Source organism: Schistocerca gregaria, chromosome X (assembly GCF_023897955.1).
Source record: "Schistocerca gregaria isolate iqSchGreg1 chromosome X, iqSchGreg1.2, whole genome shotgun sequence".
In the NCBI taxonomy this organism is placed as follows: domain Eukaryota; kingdom Metazoa; phylum Arthropoda; class Insecta; order Orthoptera; family Acrididae; genus Schistocerca; species Schistocerca gregaria.
The window spans coordinates 507,729,733-507,750,602 of NC_064931.1; the positions used below are offsets into that span (position 1 = coordinate 507,729,733).

The window sequence follows — 20,870 nt, forward strand, 5'->3', positions numbered from 1 at the left end:
CACAAATATCATAAATGAATCCAGCAGCACCCTCATAAATATACTTCAGACTTTTGGCATGTCCCTATTGGTCAATTGTGGAACAAGGGCTACTAAAATGATTGCATCAGTAATTGACCATGTTGCCACAAACATGCTCAGGGAAAAATGTGATGTAGCTGTAAAAGATATTGGACTATCAGACCATCTCTGCCAAATAACAACAGTAAAATCAGGCATCGAATCATTCCATAAACTACAAGCCTACGTACGACATCTATCAGAAATCACAATAAAAGATTTTCAAAAGAACTAGAAAAACAAAGTTGGAATGAACTGCATAAGGAAACCAATGTGAATATGAAATTCTCTAAATTCTTCACATTGTTTACACTGAACTTTGAAAATGCATTTCCAAAAGTATGCATGTCTGTATTAACATCTCACAGAAACAGTTTCTAACAGTAGGTATTAAGACGTCCTCCCAAACACTTAACTACCTCAGTTCAATAAAAAGAGTTGCAATGATCCAGAATTCTTAAATTTGTATCGTAGATACAAAATGATCTATAGGAAGGTGATGATTGCTGCAAAAAATCATTTAATGACTAAATAGTATATAATGCAGAGTAAGAAGCAAGCTGTCTGGGATGTTATAAAAAAGGTAAAGGGGAGAGGCAAACAAACACAGAATAACATACTGCTAAGGGAGGGCGACAAGATAATAAATGATCCACAACACTTAGCAAACGCCGGCCGCGGTGGTCTCGAGGTTCTAGGCGCACAGTCCGGAACCGCGTGACTGCTACGGTCGCAGGTTCGAATCCTGCCTCGGGCATGAATGTGTGTGATGTCCTTAGGTTAGTTAGGTTTAAGTAGTTCTAAGTTCTAGGGGACTGGTGACCATGGCTGTTAAGTCCCATAGTGCTCAGAGCCATTTGAACCATTTTGAACTTGGCAAAGTATATAAATGAGCATTTTTCAAGTATTGCAGAGAAGTTATAGCAGATATTCCTAAGAACAAATATAACACTTAAAAATAATGTTCCACTAAATATAATGATGTTACTTCAAACCACAGAGATTGAAGTCAATAAAACTGTTCAAAAACTAAAAAATTATTAGTCTGTAGGCTTAGATGAAGTACCAATGTGTGTACTGAAACAATGCATAGAGATTGTACAACGCCTCTTAACAAATATAATAAATGAATCCTTCACATCAGGGACATTTCCAGAGCAGTTAAAACAGGCAAGAGCTGCACCTTGCTTAAGAAAGCTAATACAGAAGACATAAAAAATTACTGGCCCTTTTCCATGATGTCACCATTCTCAAAAATAATAGAAGCAATTATGAAACACAGGTTAATGAATTACCTGAATAAATACAATCGTTTAAGCGAATCACAGTTTGGTTTCCAAATTGGCAAAAAAGGGGTGTCAACCATAGTAGAATTCACAAAAGTTGTACTTGATGCTCTTAACAAACATAAGTGTGTCACAGGAATATTTTTGGAACTTTCTAAGGCCTGTGATACAGTCGACCACAAGGTTATATCATGCAAATTACAAGCATTAGGAATAAGAGGGGTAGCTAACAACTGGTTTCGATCACACCTAGCAGATAGGGAACAAAAGTTAGAGACAACAAATACTTCAAATAGATCTAAACATTTAGTAAAACTCTTAGCAGAACCAAAATACATAAAAAAATAGTGGTTCCGCAAGGTAGCATATTAGGACCATATATCTCATATACATCAATGACTTTCCCAGTAGTGTTACTCATGGTGAAAAAATTCTCTTCGCTGATGACAGGAATACTATAGTCACTGAGAAAACAAGAGAACTCCTTGCAGAGAGAGCAAATGAAACTCTCAATGAAGATTACGATTGGTCAACAAGCAATAAAGTGACATTGAACATAAAGAAAACTAATGCCATGAGTTCCGTTTGAAGAGAGAAAATGACAATGTTAAATAAAATGTAGATGACACCACTAAAGACTGTGTAAAAAAAGCAAAATTTCTAGGAATTAATATGGATCCTCAGTTGTAGTGGTGTGAACACACAAAGGTACTTGCAAACAGAATGTCATCAGCGTGTTACGCCCTTAGAATCCTATCGTCAATGTGTAACATGCAGTGTCTTTTAGTTACACACTATTCATATGTACACTCAGTTCTTAGCTATGGCATTCTTTTTAGGGGAACAAATGCACAAAATATGAACACAATTTTCAGAAAAGAGCCATAAGAATAATAACCAAAAATAATAGTCGAGCTCATTGTAAAGATCTGTTCAAAACACTGGGGATTTTAACTGCTCCGCGTGAACCAGTCAGTTGTACACATCAAAAATAACATTGGCTATTACTGAACAAACAGTTCTGTCAAAGAGCATGGAACAAGAGCTAGACTCAACTTACATTTACCAAGAAAAAATAAACATAAACTCATATAAACATTTTCTACAAGGAATAAAACTGCACAATAAATTACCAAAGGAGATTAAAGAATTTGCAAAAATACACTCATTTAAAAAAGCAACTAAAAAGTACCTGCTATGTAATATATTTGATACATTGAAGGATTACTTAGATAAAACAGAGTAGGGGTTTGCTAAAAAAAGTTATACAAACAAATAATAATAATGATTATAAAACATCCAACATTCCACATAACAGTTTCACACTATGTATTTTTCCTTCTTTTTTAATTTTCTGGAAAAACTTAGCTCCAAGCTATGGATAGCACAATATCTCGTCCTGTATCTGAGCTCAATATCTCACTCATTATAGAGAGATGATGACTCGGTTTTTCAGGATAGAAAATGGGAAGTTGCGGTACAGAAAATGGCCCAGAGATCACCAGTGTGTGTCTGTGTGTGTTAGATTACATTAGATTAGATTAGTTTTTCCATAGATCCGTGTCGAGGAGATCCTCGTGGATGTGGAACATGTCACATTTTTTAAAATCTGAAATAACAATACAAATAGTATGAATATATACAACACATCATTTGTTTCTATTAAAAAAATTGTCAATGGAGTAGAAGGAGTTGGCCACTAGTAAGTCTTTCAGGCTCCTTTTAAACTGATCTTTATTTGTAACTAAATTTTTTATGTTTGCTGGCAAATTATTGAAGATGAGTGTTCCTGAGTAGTGGACCCCTTTTTGAACTAAAGTAAGTGCTTTTAAGTCCTTGTGCAGATCATTTTTGTTCCTGGTATTGTATGTATGAACTGAGCTGCTTGTTGGAAAAAGAGATATATTATTTAGGACAAATTTCATTAAGGAGTAAATATACTGAGAGACAGTAGTTAGTATACCCAGTTCTTTGAAGAGGTTTCTACAAGATGTCCGTGAGTTTATTCCACAAATAATACGTATTACACGCTTTTGGACTCTCAAAACTTTTGTTTGACTTGAAGAGTTACCCCAAAATATTATACCAGATGACATTATTGAATGAAAGTAGGCAAAGTATGCAAGCTTTTTCACTTTTAAGTCGCCTATGTCTGCTAAAACTCGAATTGCAAATACAGATCTGTTAAGGCGTTTCTGCAGTTCTGTGGTGTGCTCCTCCCAACTGAATTTATTATCAAGTTGTAATCCCAGGAATTTAAGACTGTCAACCTCTTCTATCTGCTCTTCTTCGTGCTTTATGCATATGCTGGGTGGAAACCTCTTACAGGTTCTGAATTGCATATAGTAAGTGTTTTCGAAGTTTAATGTCAGTGAGTTGGCTTTAAACCATTTATTAATATCCATGAAAATATCATTAGCAGATATTTCTAGAACTACACTGACATACTATTTATTGCAATACTTGTGTCATCTGCAAACAAAACGAACTCTGCTTCTGGCAGTTTAACTGATGAGAGATCATTAACGTACACAATGTGTGTGTGTGTGTGTGTGTGTGTGTGTGTGTGTGTGTGTGTAGGTGAGTGAAGTGTCATGGCACAATGTGTGTATAGTGTGTGCAGTGACTGATAGCGAGATATGAGTGAACAGTGTGACATTACATTATTTAATAAGTCATTTTTAAAAAAAACATATTGTACACCAGGAATAAATATAATGATTGTCTCTAATTAGAAGTATGTAGATGTATGTGTATACGAATTAGCTTGATTTAATTTGGTCTAAATTTTAAATACTTTGACGTGTCCTATATCCTAGTAAAAAGAGATCTACATGCGAATAAAGCTGCTACTACTACTACACAACTCTGGGTGGGGCAATAACTTTGTATAGTCACGTGACCTGTGCGTATGTCACAGGCAAATTTTTTTTTGTATGGCCACATGACATGTGCACATGTCACAAGCTAGTATTTTAGAATAGCGTGAGAGAGATTCCTCCATCATAAAATAAGTAATGAAATCAAGCACTAAAAGACACGATCATGAAACAGATTTCCGCATGGTACGGCACAAAGTCAAAAATAAAAGCACATGTAGAAACAATCTTACAGTACAGTGCGCATCTACATTTTCGTTTTCATACATTTCAAGATAAAAACAGATGTAAGCAAACGTAAAAGAAAACCCACAGTTTACCTTAAAAGATAGTGCAAATAAACAAACGTCTAAATAGCGTAGTTTGAGTCTTCCATACGTTAAAATACAAGTTTAAGAATGGGCCTTCATTTCAATGAAGAAGTATACAGATATACTGACTGCCATTACCGTAAGCTAAAAGGCCTACGTATTTTACGTTAGTTGACGAAATGAATTTTGCAGCGCCAGATGTGTGTGGGTTCTCACAATATTTTGTCGTTACTTATGCAGCCTCTGATGGTAATGATTGTAATGTCACACTTTATTCTTGCATCTTTATCCTGTTCCAACTAGACCTGAGGATGATGTGCAGCGCAAATTGGAAGCGACAGTCGGTAATAAAAGAAGTGATACACACCGTGTTTGTCTGTTTCCTATAAAAACAGACATTACAATTTCCTACAACATATCGGCAGTTACAAAATACAGGGATGGCAAAGCTAGACCCTCAAGAGACCTGAACAACGGCCTACACGAAGTTCATGAACTGACGCCGCCGATCAGTCTGGCCGCGCTTTTCGGAGCTAACAATATTCTTGGTGAGAGCACAAACTTGCCAAAAGTATTATTTATTTATTCGAAGGAAAGTCAGTTTACTTCTTGCTATATTTTTTAGTTTTGATCTGATGTCTGAAGTACTACAATCAAATGTTCAAATGTCTGTGAGTTCCTATGGGACCTAACTGCTGAGGTCATGAGTCCTTAGACTTACAGACTACTTAAACTAACTTATGCTAAGAACAACACACACACACACACACACACACACACACACACACACACACACACACACACACACCCATGCCCGAGGGAGTACTCGAACCACCGGTGGGAGGGGTTCAATCGATTTGAAGAAAATATTGTCTGATCTTCAGGTACACGTTATATGTTGACAACTATTGAACTATATAAAGTAAAATCGTCATAACTTCTGAACGGTTTGCGTTAGGACGTTTAAACTGCACTGTTGGCCGCGGGGCGTGATGGGAATTAGTATGGTTTGGTTTAGCGACAAAGCCCACTTTCAATTGTATGGGCTCGTCAATGATCAAACTTAGCGCATTGGGGAACTGAGAATCTGAATTTCACGATGGAGAAGTCTTTTCACCCTCAAATGGTGACTGAGGTGCGCAGTGTCCAGTCACAGAATAATCAGTACGATATTGAAACTTCCTGGCAGATTAAAACTGTGTGCCCCGACCGAGACTCGAACTCGGGACCTTTGCCTTTCGCGGGCAAGTGCTCTACCAACTGAGCTACCGAAGCACGACTCACGCCCGGTACCCACAGCTTTACTTCTGCCAGTACCTCGTCTCCTACCTTCCAAACTTTACAGAAGCTCTCCTGCGAGACATGCAGAACTAACACTCCTGAAAGAAAGGATATTCCGGAGACATGGCTTAGCCACAGCCTGGGGTATGTTTCCAGAATGAGATTTTCACTCTGCAGCGGAGTGTGCGCTGATGTGAAACTTCCTGGCATATCTAGTACGATATTCCTTAATGCCATGGTGACTACCGAACGGCACGCGAAGGTTTTGGAAGATGATTTAATCACCGTTATCCAAAGTGACCCTGATTTTGACAACATGTGGATCACGTAAGACGGAACTCGATCCCATCGAAGCAGGAGAGTGTCTAATATTCTGGAGCAGCACATTGGGGAACGCATTCCGGCTCTGTGGTACCCAGAGGCCAATGGCATCGGCCTCGATTGGCCGCCAAATCCTCCGGATCTCAACACATGCGACTCCCTTTTGTGGGGCTGTATTAGAGACAAGGGGTACGGAAACAGCCTCAAAACATTGCCGAGCTAACAACGGCCATTCGGGAGGTCAACGACAGCACCGGTATTCCGATACTTTAGCGGGTCATGCAGAATTTCGCTGTTCGTCTGTGCCACATCATCGCCAATGATAGCACGCATATCGAACATGTCATAACCTAAATCCGAATATCTGTAGTGACTTTTACATGTTGAAGAATGTGTGTGCACGCCGTTGTTTGTAACTAATTTAAGTATTTTTTTCATATAGCTCAATAATTGTCGCCCCCTAGATGTGTTTCGTGGGCCAACAGCCTTACCGCAGTGCTAACACCGGTTCCCGTTAGATCACCGAAGTTAAGCGCTGTCGGGCTGGGCTAGCACTTGGATGGATGACCATCCGGTCTGCCGAACGCTGTTGGCAAGCGGGGTGCACTCAGCCCTTGTGAGGCAAACTGAGGAGCTACTTGTTTGAGACGTAGCAGCTCCGGTCTCGGAAACTGACATAAGGCCGGGAGAGCGGTGTGCTGACCACATGCCCATCCATGTCCGCATCCAGTGACGCCTGTGGGCTGAGGATGACACGGCGGCCAGTCGGTACCTTTGGGCGTTCATGGCCTGTTCGCGAGGAGTTTAGTTTTAGTTTAGATGTGTTTCGTGAATAGTATGACGTAAGTCGTTCCATCAAGGGAGACGTCTAAAATGCGTCTGCCACAAAGTTTCATAATACTCTCAGCGTAGAGTCGGAAATCTTGGAAGGCGAAAATTACTTGTTGGCGTTTACCTATCGAATGCAACATCTCGTGCATGAATGAAGCAAAATCTGCTTCACGAGAGTGTGTTTTCCTGAATCTGTGCTCGTTGTTGGACGTCCAGCCAGGAAATTTCGCAAGCGTGCGCCGTCCATCGAAACATCACGTAGTCGTAGGGACTTTTCGCAAGGTAGAAGCTAAAAATATCGTATGTACTCAATAAGTTAGCATGCCTGTAAACCTGTGTGCACAGTTGTTTCCATACTCGTCAGTGGCACAACAGACCTGTACTCTGCAACGGAGGCGAGGGGAGTTTTGAGTCTCGTAGGATCATTCACCAGTGATACAGATGCTCTCTGATAACTGAGGCATTGAATGTCTGACAGTGCACTCGAATACGGTTCAATTTCACCGTCCACATGTGCGATGATTTTCTTTCTTGGAGGGGATTGAAATATTTCATTATAATGAATTGTTGCTTCTCATCGTAAAGAAAGCTATATCTTGCCTTTGCATATTAAACCAGTACTCGCCCGGGAGAAATTAGTCTACAGTGCGTGACGGGATACTTTGCACCAACGTTAGTGCCTTTCTGTCACGCTCAGTTTCTTTGTAAGCTAGAATTTCTCTGATGTTCCCGACATAGTCAGTCTGCGAGATCTGGAACAATTTGCTTGTTTACTCTACTTGGAACACTCCTATACGATGCATAAAGTATCCCCTATAGCGTCTGCCATTGCGTATGATAACCTACTGTGAGCAGATTCCTCAGCACGAGTAAAAACGGAAACATATCGACTATATCGAGTCTAAACTGATTTTTGAGAGAGCTAGACGCCTCAGATGGTGCAGACTTCGGTGATTGTTTGGCAAAAGCTTGCGATAAACTAATGGAAGTTGTACCAACAAATCGACCCCCTTTCCTTAGTTCATGGCACTGAGGATAGCGTTTGGAAAGAGTGCGAGTTGAGTTTCGCGTGATCGTTGTTCGCGGTACGCATTCGCATTTACATCTGTTGGTTGTTTTGCTACTGGTGGGTCTTAATAACTCTTCTAAGAAACGATGGTAATCATCTGTTGTCTTCAGTCCGAAGAATGGTTTGATGTAGATCTCGACCTTAGTTTGTTCTTGTGCAAGTCAATTCGTCTTTACAAATCTAAATCTACTGCAACCTGCATCGATTCAAACAGCTTATTAAATTCAAACTTCTGTCTCCATCAACAATTTTCAATCCCCACACTTCCCTCAAGTACTAAATTGGCGATCCTTTGAATTCTCAGAATGTGTCCTATGAATCGATCCTTCATTTCAGTCAAGTTTGGTCAAAAATTTCTTTCCTCCCCAATTCTATTCAGGCGATTCAGATTAAAACTGAAGAAACTGCAAAAAGGTGGAAATTTAAGGAGATGGGACCTGGATAAACTAAAAGAACCAGAGGTTGTACGGAGTTTCAAGGAGAGCATCAGGGAGCAATTGACAGGAATGGGGGAAAGAAATACAATAGAAGAAGAATGGGTAGCTTTGAGAGATGAAGTAGTGAAGGCAGCAGAGGATCAAGTAGGTAAAAAGACGAGGGCTAGTAGAAATCCTTGGGTAACAGAAGAAATATTGAATTGAATTGATGAAAGGAGAAAATATAAAAATGCAGGAAATGAAGCAGACAAAAAGGAATACAAACGTCTCAAAAATGACATCGACAGGAAGTGCAAAATGGCTAAGTAGGGATGGCTAAAGGACAAATGTAAGGATGTAGAGGCTTCTCTCACTAGGGATAAGATAGATACTGCCTACAGGAAAATTAAAGAGACCTTTGGAGAAAAGAGGACCACTTGTATGAATATTAAGAGCTCAGAAGGAAACCCAGTTCTAACCAAAGAAGGAAAAGCAGAAAGGTGGAAGGAGTATATAGAGGCTCTATACAAGGGCGATGTACTTGAGGACAATATTATGGAAATGGAAGAGCATATACACTCCTGGAAATTGAAATAAGAACACCGTGAATTCATTGTCCCAAGAAGGGGAAACTTTATTGACACATTCCTGGGGTCAGATACATCACATGATCACACTGATAGAACCACAGGCACATAGACACAGGCAACAGAGCATGCACAATGTCGGCACTAGTACAGTGTATATCCACCTTTCGCAGCAATGCAGGCTGCTATTCTCCCATGGAGACGATCGTAGAGATGCTGGATGTGGACCTGTGGAACGGCTTGCCATGCCATTTCCACCTGGCACCTCAGTTGGACCAGCGTTCTTGCTGGACGTGCAGACCGCGTGAGACGACGCTTCATCCAGTCCCAAACGTGCTCAATGGGGGACAGATCCGGAGATATTGCTGGCCAGGGTAGTTGACTTACACCTTCTAGAGCACGTTGGGTGGCACGGGATACATGAGGACGTGCATTGTCCTGTTGGAACAGCAAGTTCCCTTGCCGGTCTAGGAATGGTAGAACGATGGGTTCGATGAAGGTTTGGATGTACCGTGCACTATTCAGTGTCCCCTCGACGATCACCAGAGGAGTACGTCCAGTGTAGGAGATCGCTCCCCACACCATGACGCCGGGTGTTGGCCCTGTGTGCCTCGGTCGTATGCAGTCCTGATTGTGGCGCTCACCTGCACGGCGCCAAACACGCATACGACCATCATTGGCACCAAGGCAGAAGCGACTCTCATCGCTGAAGACGACACGTCTCCATTCGTCCCTCCATTCACGCCTGTCGCGACACCACTGGAGGCGGGCTGCACGATGTTGGGGCGTGAGCGGAAGACGGCCTAACGGTGTGCGGGACCGTAGCCCAGCTTCATGGAGACGGTTGCGAATGGTCCTCGCCGATACCCCAGGAGCAACAGTGTCCCTAATTTGCTGGTAAGTGGCGGTGCGGTCCCCTACGGCACTGCGTCGGATCCTACGGTCTTGGCGTGCATCCGTGCGTCGCTGCGGTCCGGTACCAGGTCGACGGGCACGTGCACCTTCCGCCGACCACTGGCGACAACATCGATGTACTGTGGAGACCTCACGCCCCACGTGTTGAGCAATTCGGCGGTACGTCCACCCGGCCTCCGGCATGCCCACTATACGCCCTCGCTCAAAGTCCGTCAACTGCACATACGGTTCACGTCCACGCTGTCGCGGCATGCTGGCTTGCTACCAGTGTTAAAGACTGCGATGGAGCTCCGTATGCCACGGCAAACTGGCTGACACTGACGGCGGCGGTGCACAAATGCTGCGCAGCTAGCGCCATTCGACGGCCAACACCGCGGTTCCTGGTGTGTCCGCTGTGCCGTGCGTGTGATCATTGCTTGTACAGCCCTCTGGCAGTGTCCGGAGCAAGTATGATGGGTCTGACACACCGGTGTCAATGTGTTCTTTTTTCCATTTCCAGGAGTGTAGATGAAGATGAAATGGAAGATACGATACTGCATGAAGAGTTTGGCAGAGCACTGAAAGACCTAAGTCGAAACAAGGTCCCAGGTGTAGACAACATCCCATTAGAACTACTGACGGCCTTGGGAGAGCCAGTCCTGACAAAACTCTACCATATGGTGAGCAAGATGTACGAGACAGGCGAAAAACCCTCAGACTTCAAGAAGAATATAATAATTCCAATTCCAAAGAAAGCATGTGTTGACAGATGTGGAAATTACCGAACTATCAGTTTAATAAGTAACAGCTGCAAAATACTAACCCAAATTCTTTACAGACGAATGGAAAATCTAGTAGAAGCCGACCTCGGGGAAGATCAGTTTGGATTCCGTAGAAATGTTGGAACACGTGAGGCAATACTGACCCTACGACTTATCTTAGAAGCTAGACTAAGGAAGGGCAAACCTACGTTTCTAGCATTTGTAGACTTAGAGAAAGCTTTTGACAATGTTGACTGGAATACTCTCTTTCAAATTCTGAAGGTGGCAGGGGTAAAATACAGGGAGCGAAAGGCTATTTACAATTTGTACAGAAATCAGATGGTAGCTATAAGAGTCAAGGGACAGGAAAGGGAAGCAGTGGTTGGGAAAGGAGTGAGACAGGGCTGTAGTCTATCCCCGATGTTATTCAATCTGTATATTGAGCAAGCAGTGAAGGAAACAAAAGAAAAATTCGGAGTAGGTATTAAAGTCCATGGAGAAGAAATAAAAACTTTGAGGTTCACCGATGACGTCGTAATTCTGTTAGAGACAGCAAAGGACTTGGAAGAGCAGTTGAACGGAATGGATAGTGTCTTGAAAGGAGGATATAAGATGACCATCAACAAAAGCAAAACGAGGATAATGGAATGTAGTCGAATTAAGTCGGGTCATGCTGAGGGAATTAGATTAGGAAGTGAGACACTTAAAGTAGTAAAGGAGTTTTGCTATTTGGGGAGCAAAATAACTGATGATGGTCGAAGTAGAGAGGATATAAAATGTAGACTGGCAATGGCAAGGAAAGCATTTCTGAAGAAGAGAAATTTGTTAACATCGAGTATAGATTTAAGTGTCAGGAAGTCATTTCTGAAAGTATTTGTATAGAGTGTAGCCATGTATGGAAGTGAATAATGGACGATAAATAGTTTGGACAAGAAGAGAATAGAAGCTTTCTAAATGTGGTGCTACAGAAGAATGCTGAAGATTAGATGGGTAGATCACATAACTAATGAGGAAGTATTGAATCGGATTGGGGGGAAGAGACGTTTGTGGCACAACTTGACCAGAAGAAGGGACCGGTTGGTAGGACATGTTCTGAGGCACCAAGGGCTCACCAATTTAGTATTGGAGGGCAGCGTGGAGGGTAAAAATCGTAGAGGGAGACCAAGAGATGACTACACTAAGCAGATTCAGAAGGATGTAGGTTGCAGTAGGTACTGGGAGATGAAGAGGCTTGCACAGGATAGAGTAGCATGGAGAGCTGCATCAAACCAGTTTCAGGACTGAAGACCACAACAACAACAAACCTCCTTTTTAGTTACATGATCTTCCCATCTAATCTTCAGCATTCCTCTACACCACCACATTTCAAAAGCTTCTATTCTCTTCTTGTTTGAATTCTGTATCGTCCACCTTTGACTTCCACGCAGGGCGAAGCGCCAGCCAAATACCTTTAGAAAAGACTTGTAAACACACAAATTTATATTAGGTGATAAAATATTTCTCTTTTTCACAAACTAATTTGTTGCTATTGCCCGTCTACATTTTAAATCCTCGTCAGTTACTTTAATGCCCATCCAGCAAAACTCGTATACTAGTTTCTGTGTTTCATTTTCTAATCCAGTTCCGTCACAATCGTCTCATTTAATCTGACTACATCCCCTTCTCTTTATTTTACTTTTGTTAATGTCCCGCACTGACGCCTGTTGAGCTACGAAATAACAGACCAACGTCGTGATTGAATTGAAAAGTTTATAACAAACGGAACCCAGCATGTCATTTTCAGTGAAGAAAAGCTTTCAGACGTAAAATCAACAATGGAGTGATGTATATATAACCTAGTAGATAACACCAGAAATTTCATGTGGATTGTATGCAGAGAAGTCGCAACGTTAGAAAATTGTAGCGGAAGGCAGGAAGATCTACAGAGGATCGGCCCTTAGTGCTCACCGTAAACAAATGTAACAAATACATAGAAATAAACTCATTATTGTACGAGTACGGTATCGCAGAACAATCATTGGAAGCAGTTACTTCCATAAATATCTCGGAGTGCGCATACGGAGCTTTTTAAAGTTGGATGACCACATAAAATGACTAGAGGATAAGGCAGATGTCAGGCTGGGATGCATTGGATAATCCCCTGGGAATTTAGTCCATCAACAGACTAGGTAGCTTACAAATCCCTCAGTCGACGAATACTTTGAGACTGTATATCCCAGAAATGTCAATGAAAAACTTCAATAACAGACGCGGCCGTGCGCGTGAGTCATGTAATAACACTGGCAGCCGAGTCGACGGGTGCTGTGACGGCTAGGAGAGGGTGGTTTGACAGTTTGGTGGTGAGATCATTGGGCCCTAGGTTTACACACTACTTGAATTAACATAAAGTAACTTACACTAAGGATAACACACACACCCATTCCCGAGGGAGGACTCGAAACTCCGACGGAGGAGCCACCAGAACCGTCGCAAGGCACCTTAGACCGCACGGCTAACCCACGCGGCTGTTTGACAGTTGTGGGTCATGCTAGGCCGAAAGAGCTTTGAGGTGTGGTCACTAGGTGGCGTTACCTTTGACGCACGATGACTGACGGAGCTGAGTATGAGAAATCCTGACTCCAGTTCAGTTACCCTGACAGTCTGAACTCGCGGGAGAGGGGGAAGTGTGGGGGGGGGGGGGGGGGGGAGTTCCAACCGGTTGAACAAACTACAGAGGGGACAGCCGCCATGGCCAAACTAACTGAATAAAGAAAATACGAAACAAGGGAGGCTGGAAAACTGAACCAAACCAGTGACAGAGAAACCAGTCACACGATTTTGAAAACAAAATTTGACGAGTGCGTCAGCGGAAACGCGCCCTCGCTACGAGATTTAGTACGCAATTTATTAAACGTAAAATATTTTGGATATAACGTGATCTACAAATATTAATAATTTATTAACGCTTTAAACGAGTCAGACAAACGTTGTGTCAATGGATAGGACTCACAGCAGTGAGCACTATCGAGCGCTCTAATATATCTTCTGTGAATAGAGCGTATTTCAAATTACAGGCCGCAATGTGTATTTTGTGCATGAAAAAGTGAATCATTGGGCAAATAAAAAATGTAACAGTAAAAGTAGCGTCAGCATTAGTAAATACGGGTAATTAGAGGTTTATGGCTGTAGTTAGCTTAGTTGTTCAATATTTATTAATGATACAAAGACGCAAAATGGCGCACATATGAGCTGAAGCACTAGATTTGTGAAAACTATTAAAGCTACACAAATCAGCATTAAAAAAACTAATGAAGGTTACGTCTAGATTCGCGTGTGGTATGTCTATGTGACATTACATTTATAGTTTACGTACGTTTTCAGAAGTCGGAAATACCTGAGTTGACTCATTCAGTACGAAGCTATAAGTATCAGTGGCCATTTTCGCATGACACGCTTGGATTTCGGCACTCTGTTGGAGTAGAGTTCGCATACAGGAAGGATGTATTCGTGCCTGGAAGTCGCCTCATGAGTGTTACCGAAATATTTTTTAAGTATTTGATGGAGACTTATAAAAGTTTCACGTGTGACGATCACAAAGAACTCTGAAATAATTTTACTTTGAGCGTACTTAGAAGAAATTCACGTCGCGTGAACGAATTGTTTGGCCTTGTACATATCTGACGAGTATGGATCGCAAAGAGTTTGAAACACTGTTCAGCGTTTGTACTGTGGATAATACACTCCTGGAAATGGAGAAAGGAATACATTGACACCGGTGTGTCAGACCCATCATACTTGCTCCGGACACTGCCAGAGGGCTGTACAAGCAATGATCACACGCACGGCACAGCGGACACACCAGGAACCGCGGTGTTGGCCGTCGAATGGCGCTAGCTGCGCAGCATTTGTGCACCGCTGCCGTCAGTGTCAGCCAGTTTGCCGTAGCATACGGAGCTCCATCGCAGTCTTTAACACAGGTAGCATGCCGCGACAGCGTGGACGTGAACCGTATGTGCAGTTGACGGACTTTGAGCGAGGGCGTATAGTGGGCATGCGGGAGGCCTGGTGGACGTACCGCCGAATTGCTCAACACGTGAGGCGTGAGGTCTCCACAGTACATCGATGTTGTCGCCAGTGGTCGGCGGAAGGTGCACGTGCCCGTCGACCTGGGACCGGACCGTAGGATCCTACGCAGTGCCGTAGGGGACCGCACCGCCACTTCCCAGCAAATTAGGGACACTGTAGCTCCTGGGGTATCGGCGAGGACCATTCGCAACAGTCTCCATGAAGCTGGGCTACGGTCCCGCACACCGTTAGGCCGTCTTCCGCTCACGCCCCAACATCGTGCAGCCCGCCTCCAGTGGTGTCGCGACAGGCGTGAATGGAGGGACGAATGGAGACGTGTCGTCTTCAGCGATGAGAGTCGCTTCTGCCTTGGTGCCAATGATGGTCGTATGCGTGTTTGGCGCCGTGCAGGTGAGCGCCACAATCAGGACTGCATACGACCGAGGCACAAAGGGCCAATACCCGGCATCATGGTGTGGGGAGCGATCTCCTACACTGGCCGTACACCTCCGGTGATCGTCGAGGGGACACTGAATAGTGCACTGTACATCCAAACGTTCATCGAACCCATCGTTCTACCATTCCTAGACCGGCAAGGGAACTTGCTGTTCCATCAGGACAATGCATGTCCGCATGTATCCCGTGCCACCCAACGTGCTCTAGAAGGTGTAAGTCAACTACCCTGGCCAGCAAGATCTCCGGATCTGTCCCCCATTGAGCATGTTTGGGACTGGATGAAGCGTCGTCTCACGCGGTCTGCACGTCCAGCACGAACGCAGGTCCAACTGAGGCGCCAGGTGGAAATGGCGTGGCAAGCCGTTCCACAGGACTACATCCAGCATCTCTACGATCGTCTCCATGGGAGAATAGCAGCCTGCATTGCTGCGAAAGGTGGATATACACTGTACTAGTGCCGACATTGTGCATGCTCTGTTGCCTGGGTCTATGTGCCTGTGGTTCTGTCAGTGTGATCATGTGATGTATCTGACCCCAGGAATGTGTCAATAAAGTTTCCCCTTCCTGGGACAATGAATTCACGGTGTTCTTATTTCAATTTCCAGGAGTGTATAAGGTTAGGCGGCTTTGTCTAAACATCTAAGAGCTGTCCTAAATTTAACTTCGATGGAATTTCAGTTAAAAATATCGTTATTTTCCGATTACAGAACTTCAACTTAAAAGTGTGCTGAGGCTCTCTGAATAATTTTTGTGGATTTCCTGAAGGTTAAGCGAACATGTCACGCCGGTCCACCTAGTTAGGGTCTCACACTCACAAATATTATTTTAATAATAAACTATAGTGAATGGCGTGAAAGGATATTTAATTTGTTTTTTCTGGAATAAATTCAGGCTGTGTAAATTAAACATTATTTCACCACAAATTCCTGCCTGCAATTTTAATAAACTTGTGACGGCTTTCTTTTAGGGGTAAATGCGATGTAAGTGTTGGTTAGCCCCTGGGCAGCGAGGAAGTCGGTATTTTGAGATGTAACCACGCATTGGGAAGCCCTGTTGCTAGATCGGAGATCTACCAAACATGCAGCGGAAGCCCCTCAGCCATCTCGGGCACGCGCGCTGTCCACATGGCCCCTGCACGCCTCTGCATCGCGAGCTTTACATACTGCACTCACGACCGGACACCAGGTAGCGGTACCAGATCTGGCATAGGCTGCCACTTCTGAGTGTCCTATTCAAGGCCGCACAACACATGACAAGAAAACAGTATCACGAGTGCTCCACCGCCGGCACTTATAAACGCCGGTGCAGGGACTACATACAGGCTTCGAGAGCCTCTCCTGGCCCCCAGGTGGGTGCTACGGACCTCATCGTCTTAGGCCGCTCTCGAAGCTCATCGTAGGGACCAACGTCGCTGTTCTTAACTTTTTATTGTTGAAGGAGACGTATGTGTGTTGTCAATAAACTTGTTGAAACTTGATCACTGTTTTCCCTGAGTTCCCGTGAGAGACACTTCACAGTGCTTTTTATTCGTGCTGATTCACGTGGAGGCTTACGAGTCAAACTTTGGTTGAAGCAACAGTGAATAACATCAACATTAATAATTTATTATCCCCGTTGAGCAAGCAGCAAAATGAACACACCATATTAAAATAATTATTCCCCCCCCCCCCTCCAAATATTACCCCAATCCACCTCGCAACTTGAACACTGCTTGGCAGTCTGCGATCCGTGCCAGATGAGATTGACAAAAGAAGTAGATAAGGTCCAAACAAGTGTGGCACTTTCCTCTGAATGTTCATTTAGCAAGCACGAAAGCGTCACAGACACACTCAGCCGACTCCAGTGGAAGACGCTGCAAGAGAGGCGTTCTGCAACACTGTGTGGTTTGCTGTTAAGGCTCCGATAGTGTATGTTCCTAGAAGAGTCAAGTTATACATTGCTTACTTCTACATATATCTCGCGAAAAGATCATGAAGATAAAATTAGAGACATTCGAGCCCACAGAGAAGTTTCCCTCCGAATTGGAACAGGGAAAGGTGGAAGTGACACGGATACACAAAGTACTCTCCACCATACACTGTAAGATGGCCTGAATAGCATAGATGTACATGCATATGGACATGAAACATCCTGTAACCTCTTTCCAAAACACTACCCATTCCATTAATTGGTCTTTTAAGCACTTACCCACCTCTGACACAACATAATTTCATCAGCAGACCTCCAAGTTTTTGTTTCTCCTATCTGAATCTTATTTACTTTCTAAATTTATTCCGGAAACCACGGGCATCAAATCGGCAGGCCGTGTACGTCAGAGATACCTGCGGAACTGGCCCGAAGTTCTGGCCCATCACAGATATCTAGTCGTGTATGGCCGGCTAATATTAGGTAGAATAGAGAGGTTTTCGTCTAATAGTCTATGTTTATTCGACCGATCTGGAAGATCACGATACTGATGTGTTTAAGGACAATTCCCGTAAGGGATTAGGACAATAGTGTGGACGGGGAAGCCTGGAGGTAAAGGAATGGTGAAGTAAACAAAGGCAGCCGGATATTTACGTTAGAGATCGTAGGTACAGAGGTTTTTCGATACAAATCTGGTAACTTGAGGCTTCTAAGTAAGACGTGAGCATATCATCGGTTCCTGTGAATGACTGGACCTTGTCCTATACTGATATCATCAGTGGCTTTGCGCTTAAATAATTTGTGCTTTAGTATGCCTTGCATATTTTCTGCTTGGAGGCTGAATCCTGGTTCGAAACCTCCTGTTCTGTCACTAGAGTTCTAACTTGAAAGTGAGCCCTGTTGCACGTCCACAAGATCGGATGTGACCTCTGGCTGAGGCAAGAAAACAGATTTGGCTGTGTCTTGAAACGCGCCAGGCTGTAGCCAGCCTTACGATTCATTCTGTTTACGCACATGTATTGAATCAGTAACATGATAGTCAAATTTTTCTCTCTAGAATGTGTCCTATTTGTAACGTAGGTGTTGATTCTCAAGGGGCATGGGTGACGATCGCTGAGATTACCCATTCTCAATTTTAATAAATCTTTCCGTGCTGGGTCTCTGTGTAGTTCGACGGCAGAACAGCAAAGCAGTAGCCAGGGGATGCCGTCAGGGTAGGGCTGGAGGCCACGTCATCGGCAGGGAACCGGTCGCCTGCAAGCCATTGTATAGGCGAGGGATGCGGGCTGTATCGCCATGGTCCTTCAGGTGGGCCGGCGGTTTCTCTGTGTGAGGGGATTAGTGTTTCCTCGAACTGTCGGCGCCTGGGCTAGCACGGTGCGCCAGCCATCCCCCGCACCTCTGCAAGGCCGCGGTATGTTCTATTGAGCGTCTCCAAATCGCTGCTGACCACCCGAATACTGGGCGGTGGCGTCCAGCCGGCAGGCGGTAAAAACATGCGACTCCCGGTGAATTGACAAGATTAGATTGCTTCGCAAGGTGGAAAGAGAAAAACTCCACGGTTAGAAGCAGCTTTGAAGCTTAACGACGCCTCTCCGTGGCCCCTATTAACACACAGCTCACGTGGACTATAAGTGGGAAAGTATGGCTGGGTTACAACTGGTTGGTGTTCGTCAGCCCTTGCATCCCGAAAGAGGTCAGACCATTTTGCATAACGAGCGGCCCATTTCTGAGACGAGATTTCCCAGTGGCAGAACGTGAGACTTTCATTTACACTGACTTACCAATAGGTTTGGTGTCATCGCGATCGCAGCCGTGCAAAACACAAGTTTTTAGAGACATTAGGGATGTAAGCTTCCCCGGAGTAGGGGCGGTATTATCTTGACAGACTATTAGGAACAGAACCGTCCTCGGAGATACTTGAGAACAGCAGCAGAGGGCAGGAGCTGATGTTACGGGCACATAGCAGACCATCACCCTCTGCTACTTCATCTCACTTCGGCTCCGTTTAACTTGTGTAAGTTACGCAACAATGTGGCGACCAGGCAACACGCACGAGGGAGTAGGCCTGCTTTGATCTCACTTGATATTAATCGACATGCTTTGTCCTTAACCTCTTGGCCATGACTTTGTTGTTGAGATTTCTCACATTATCACGCAACACACTTACGAAATCGTTGCAGTCATCTCAGTCAGAACAACCCCATGATTAAATTCAATTAGACTCTCCATCAACCCTTGTTTCAAGAGTTATCTCCATTGTTTTAGGAGCGATACCGCTCACCGCTGCAGTTTAATGTACTTATTTCCATGAACTCAGAGTCTGGACTCCTTTCTTCTAAGGGGGAGAATTTCTTTACTTGGTTCTGTCCTATGATAACTTACATTTTACTAAACTGTCAATAAATCATAACCATATCCTTGTACCCACATCAATACCATACATTTGAATCGTATTGGGGTGACTTGCATATCGAGAGGAAATACTTGGTACATAACAGAGGCTCGCTTAGTAAACAACAATCATAACCCCAGTGCCTCTTGCATAGGAAATGGTGATTTTTGCATGTCCTTAAGAACAGACGCCATCTTCATATCGTTAAGGCTAACTGGCTAATGGCCTTCTTCAGTGCGGATGCACACGAATTGCCTGAACTCTTACGGGACTCGGTGGATTGTCTGCCGCGAGTAATGGGTATAATGGCAGGAGCACTACGAATGTAGTGTGTGGACTATAAGTTGAGAATGTGGGTCCCACGGGGAGCGTGCTAGCGATAAGTCCCTGCAGTCGCACTATCCTTGTGCCCTCGGTGGCTCAGACGGATAGAGCATCTGCCATGTAAGCAGGAGATCCCGGGTTCGAGTCCCGGTCGAGGTGCGCATTCTCAACTGTCCCCATTGGTGTGTATCAACGCCTGTCAGTAACTAATGGTATTGATTTAGTTGTAATTCCATTTTAGAGAGCTGCACGGTCACCAATGACATCTGTTCTTTCGGAACATGTCCGAAAGAACAGATGCCATCTTCATATTAGTGTTTAACGTTCTGTCAACAATGAGGTCACTGGACACAGCGTACAAGTTCGGATTAGTGGAGGATGGAAAAGGGAAGCGGCTATGTCGTTTCGAACGAATCATCCCGCCATTTCTCCAAAGCTATTTACGGAATTCACAGATAACCAGAATCAGCATGGCGGGATACGGGCTTGAGCCGTCGTCCTCCCGAATGTGAGTTCCGCAGTGTTAGAAGATAAGGTTAAGCAGGCTTCTGAAAAATCCAACATCATCTGTGCGCAATCACTGAACAAGCGAAAATTACTAATATCATTAGAGAAGGGGTTGAGGCCACATGTAGGGGATCTGGTGAAACTTGTCTGGTACTGCTGGGAGAAGCTTCAGAAGTATGGGAACATTTAGCATTTAAGTAGAGCCAAGAGACCTTAATTGTGCAACAGAGAAGCATGGCAGCGCTATTGTAGATGGACCTTGGTGGCGTTACCCCATGAGTAAATGAAGTACTTGGTTGTCACGACCTACCCAAGAGTTCCAATAACTGTGTGCGAATTAATAGGATGCGTGAGCACAAATGAGCCCATGATGTGGTTGCACAAATGAAAGGAGTTCAGTTTTGTCAGCTGCAAGCAGAGTTAATGGGCAACTGTCAGATTCTAGTGAGCAAGAAATGTCAGGAGGCTTGGAGCATTTTGATTACAAACATTACTTGCTCATGAGGAAATTTCATGTCTTCAAGAAAAATGGTAACACATTGT

At 43.8% G+C, this 20,870-nt stretch overlaps 2 non-coding genes and 1 pseudogene across 2 annotated transcripts; 2 read left to right on the top strand and 1 right to left on the bottom strand.

The window, feature by feature from the left end:
• Positions 1–5,737: 5,737 nt before the first annotated feature.
• Positions 5,738–5,811, bottom strand: Trnas-cga (transfer RNA serine (anticodon CGA)). The gene has a single exon. It is a non-coding gene; the product is annotated as a tRNA-Ser (tRNA).
• Positions 5,812–6,615: 804 nt separating this feature from the next.
• Positions 6,616–6,733, top strand: LOC126299738 (5S ribosomal RNA; annotated as a pseudogene).
• A 13,171-nt stretch (positions 6,734–19,904) lies between these two features.
• Positions 19,905–19,979, top strand: Trnat-ugu (transfer RNA threonine (anticodon UGU)). Its single transcript has one exon. It is a non-coding gene; the product is annotated as a tRNA-Thr (tRNA).
• The last annotated feature ends 891 nt before the right edge of the window (positions 19,980–20,870 follow it).